General features: G+C 51.7%; 1 non-coding gene across 1 annotated transcript in view; it reads right to left on the reverse strand.

Moving 5' to 3' along the window:
• The window catches only part of LOC124593000, a 1910-nt gene extending 1679 nt beyond the window's left edge, over nt 1-231 (reverse strand). The window contains exon 1 of the ribosomal RNA XR_006977751.1: nt 1-231. This exon is cut by the window's left edge and continues 1679 nt beyond it. This is a non-coding gene — a ribosomal RNA (small subunit ribosomal RNA).
• Between the last annotated feature and the right edge of the window lie 4769 nt (nt 232-5000).

Here is a 5000-nt window from a genome sequence, read left to right on the forward strand (position 1 = left end):
CCGATTGGTTTTGATCTAATAAAAGCGTCCCTTCCATCTCTGGTCGGGACTCTGTTTGCATGTATTAGCTCTAGAATTACCACAGTTATCCAAGTAACGTGGGTACGATCTAAGGAACCATAACTGATTTAATGAGCCATTCGCGGTTTCACCTTAATGCGGCTTGTACTGAGACATGCATGGCTTAATCTTTGAGACAAGCATATGACTACTGGCAGGATCAACCAGGGAGCTGCGTCAACTAGAGCTGAGCAGCCGGCCGCCCGGGAGTGTGTCCCGGGGGCCCGCGCGAACACGCAAGCGTCCGCTCAATTATTCTGCAAACAGGAGGAGGCTGAGCTCCCCTGCACAATACACCTCGAAACCCTCTCAGGTCCCGGCGGCGCGCAGCGCCGTCCTAAGTACTTGGTCGGGTTCGAGAGAGGCGCAATCGCCCGGAGTTTGGCGAGTAGACGCTTTAGGTGCGACCACCCGTGCTCCCAACTGAGCTTGCCGCTGCCGACAGAGGCCCGGGAGCGTGCTGTCGTGGCATTGCCGGCGGGAGACAACACGCGCCACCTACGGTGACCGGCAGCTCCAACGCCAGCGCCACAGAAGGACAAAAGCCCCACTTGGGTGCCGAAGCGAACTCTCCCAGCACAGCGCACGCGCCAACACGTCCACACAGCTGCGATACAAACCACCTGCGAGAACCGCAGAGGCGACCGAGCAGCAGACGGCGTCGCGGCGCCGAGCGCCGGGCGGCGGCGCATCCTCAGCGCACACAGTCCTCAATCGGACCAGCACACTGCAGATGTCCACCGCGCTTCGCACCGGGCCCGCGAGGACCTACTTTGGCCGCACGGCGCCGCGTGCAGGGTGCGCCGGCGCGCAGCTGCGCCGCCTGCCGCCTCCGTCGGCCGGCGCGCCTGCCACTGGCCGCCCCCACCAGCCGGCTGTAGCGCGTGCGCCCACGCACCGCGCGGCCAGCACGCCGGGAGGCCCCCCCTCACCGGCCGGGGACGGTCCCACCCAGCCACCGCCGCGTATCGCTTCACACCCAGATGCCATTCACGTTCGTGGGCATGGTGGGTATCGCTGGAACAACCGGTTGGTAGCTCAACCGATCGTCGCCATCACTGATTCACCTCTAGCGAGAACAACCGCACCACAACGGTTTACCAGTTGTTCATTTGCATAACGTCACCAGCAAACGTAGGCGTCCATCGCCATTTGCAAATTCAACGATTGTTGCATGCCTGTGTCAGGTGTCACGACACACTATGTCTGCCCACATACACGCAACAACATGTGCACGCTTCGCGAACACGTGGAAGGTGGCCCCCGTACGTATGCGATGTCCATTGCGCGAACGACTGTCAACCGGCCTCTGTCGCATGTCGCAGATGTGGAACGCAGTGCACCATGCTATCACGGTGTGTGAGAAGAGACGACTACGTCTGACAACACGCGCCACTACATCAACAGACGGCTCATGCTGATCGCCATCCAGGGCATACCACACTGCAATCCAGCTCTTATAGGGAGACGACACGTAGCTGAGTGCACAACATTTGGACCGCATGGTTCGCCGTTGTTGGCGCAGTCGTTGTACGGTCACATGTACCACGATGTATCATTCAGTACATGAGGACCAATGTGCAGTACAGTGTGTGATTTGGACGTACAACATCAGCGGACAGTTGACACAGGCCGTACCACAGCGTAGGCTAAGTGCTTCGCACATGCGAATGCCAATGAACAACTGCAAATGCCAATGAACAACTGCAAAGGGCATTGAGCATGTACGTCCTGCTGCCATCCACATTACAGTGTATAGCTGCAAGGTGTTTAACATGAAGCGATACACTGGGGACCGGGCAGTGCGAGTAGCAAACTATATTGCGGGGGTTGCAGTTAGGCAACACTACACTAATTTAACGCGTCGTATGACAATTACAGAGCAGGTTAAGGCCCAACGTGTGTTGGGTTAAGGCCCAACGTGTGTTGGGTTAAGGCCCAACGTGTGTTGGGTTAAGGCCCAACGTGTGTTGGGTTAAGGCCCAACGTGTGTTGGGTTAAGGCCCAACGTGTGTTGGGTTAAGGCCCAACGTGTGTTGGGTTAAGGCCCAACGTGTGTTGGGTTAAGGCCCAACGTGTGTTGGGTTAAGGCCCAACGTGTGTTGGGTTAAGGCCCAACGTGTGTTGGGTTAAGGCCCAACGTGTGTTGGGTTACGTTAAGGGGCAATGTGGGTTACGTTAAGGGGCAATGTGGGTTACGTTAAGGGGCAATGTGGGTTACGTTACGGCGCAATATAGGTTACGTTACGGCGCAATATAGGTTACGTTAAGGCGCAATATCGGTTACGTTAAGGCGCAATACAGGTTACGTTAAGGCGCAATACAGGTTACGTTAAGGCGCAATACAGGTTACGTTAAGGCGCAATACAGGTTACGTTAAGGCGCAATACAGGTTACGTTAAGGCGCAATGCAGGTTACGTTAAGGCGCAATGCAGGTTACGTTAAGGCGCAATACAGGTTACGTTAAGGCGCAATACAGGTTACGTTAAGGCGCAATACAGGTTACGTTAAGGCGCAATACAGGTTACGTTAAGGCGCAATTCAGGTTACGTTAAGGCGCAATACAGGTTACGTTAAGGCGCAATACAGGTTACGTTAAGGCGCAATACAGGTTACGTTAAGGCGCAATACAGGTTACGTTAAGGCGCAATACAGGTTACGTTAAGGCGCAATACAGGTTACGTTAAGGCGCAATACAGGTTACGTTAAGGCGCAATACAGGTTACGTTAAGGCGCAATACAGGTTACGTTAAGGCGCAATACAGGTTACGTTAAGGCGCAATACAGGTTACGTTAAGGCGCAATACAGGTTACGTTAAGGCGCAATACAGGTTACGTTAAGGCGCAATACAGGTTACGTTAAGGCGCAATACAGGTTACGTTAAGGCGCAATACAGGTTAGGTTAAGGCGCAATACAGGTTAGGTTAAGGCGCAATACAGGTTAGGTTAAGGTACGACATAGGTTAGGTTAAGGTACGACATAGGTTAGGTTAAGGTACGACATAGGTTAGGTTAAGGTACGACATAGGTTAGGTTAAGGTACGACATAGGTTAGGTTAAGGTACGACATAGGTTAGGTTAAGGTACGACATAGGTTAGGTTAAGGTACGACATAGGTTAGGTTAAGGTACGACATAGGTTAGGTTAAGGTACGACATAGGTTAGGTTAAGGTACGACATAGGTTAGGTTAAGGTACGACATAGGTTAGGTTAAGGTACGACATAGGTTAGGTTAAGGTACGACATAGGTTAGGTTAAGGTACGACATAGGTTAGGTTAAGGTACGACATAGGTTAGGTTAAGGTACGACATAGGTTAGGTTAAGGTACGACATAGGTTAGGTTAAGGTACGACATAGGTTAGGTTAAGGTACGACATAGGTTAGGTTAAGGTACGACATAGGTTAGGTTAAGGTACGACATAGGTTAGGTTAAGGTACGACATAGGTTAGGTTAAGGTACGACATAGGTTAGGTTAAGGTACGACATAGGTTAGGTTAAGGTACGACATAGGTTAGGTTAAGGTACGACATAGGTTAGGTTAAGGTACGACATAGGTTAGGTTAAGGTACGACATAGGTTAGGTTAAGGTACGACATAGGTTAGGTTAAGGTACGACATAGGTTAGGTTAAGGTACGACATAGGTTAGGTTAAGGTACGACATAGGTTAGGTTAAGGTACGACATAGGTTAGGTTACGGTACGACATAGGTTAGGTTACGGTACGACATAGGTTAGGTTACGGTACGACATAGGTTAGGTTACGGTACGACATAGGTTAGGTTACGGTACGACATAGGTTAGGTTACGGTACGACATAGGTTAGGTTACGGTACGACATAGGTTAGGTTACGGTACGACATAGGTTAGGTTACGGTACGATATAGGTTAGGTTACGGTACGATATAGGTTAGGTTAAGGTACACATTGTTGTAAGGAAAGGTTTAATGGGGGGCGGGGCGGGGCGGCCGGTTTGTTGATTGTGATTATAGTAAGTGGATGCCTGCGGCATCATCTGATTTGCCACGTCAGGATGCACCTTTGGCTCATGACAGGCGGCGCTCTCATTCCATGCTTGTGGCAGACCTGTGTCTTTCATTCCTGCCATTGTTTGTGTGCTGTGAGAGGAGGCAGTATTGTGATGTTGGGTGCACCCCTGTGTAGGACATGTGTGGGTGTTGGTGGCTTGGCTGAGCAATGGTGGTTGTCGGGTGGGTGGGATATTCTGTTTTCTGAGTGGACCTCCCAGTCTGGTTATGACAGTGTGGATTGTCTAATGTGGCGGAGAGGATGCACTGGGTGTTGTTCCATGCTGGTGCTTACATATTGTCTGTGTGCGTGTTACAGGCAGAGAGTAGTGCGTGATAAGGGTGTGTGGCTGACGTGTGGTTGTGATTGTGAGCAGAGTCTTTCAGCATGTATACGGACAGTTGTATACATTATCTGTATTCTGATGGCTCTATCTATTACTAATCAGCGCCGTGTATACGTTTAATCCGGTTCCAGTCGAAACTGTTGTATCTCTGTACATTAGTGACACGGCGAGCCCGCTATGTAGTTACTCGTCTCGGCAGCTTCCACCGGTGTATGGCAAATGATTATAAGGAATCAGTCTAGTCGTCAATACCGATGGTGTGACGTCACATGTCTGGGGTGGGGGACGCTGCGCCCTTCCGGTGGGTCATGGCCTAGAAAGACTCTTCCCACGCAGGGGGGCGTGGACTGTCATTGACTCTTCCAGGTAATATACTTGCCGTACGTTCTTGCGACTGCGAGTGCAACGCTCACCGGTACCGACATGGATGGAGCGCCTCCTAGCTGACCGCTCAGCATCGGCATTCGTACAGAGAGCAACGCGGTCGCGTCTCTAGCTCGTAACTGGTACAGCCCGCAGCTCATGTATAGGGACAGCGGGAATGTCGCATATTGGAGATAACTC

The sequence above is a fragment of the Schistocerca americana genome, unplaced genomic scaffold (genome assembly GCF_021461395.2).
Source record: "Schistocerca americana isolate TAMUIC-IGC-003095 unplaced genomic scaffold, iqSchAmer2.1 HiC_scaffold_97, whole genome shotgun sequence".
NCBI lineage: Eukaryota > Metazoa > Arthropoda > Insecta > Orthoptera > Acrididae > Schistocerca > Schistocerca americana.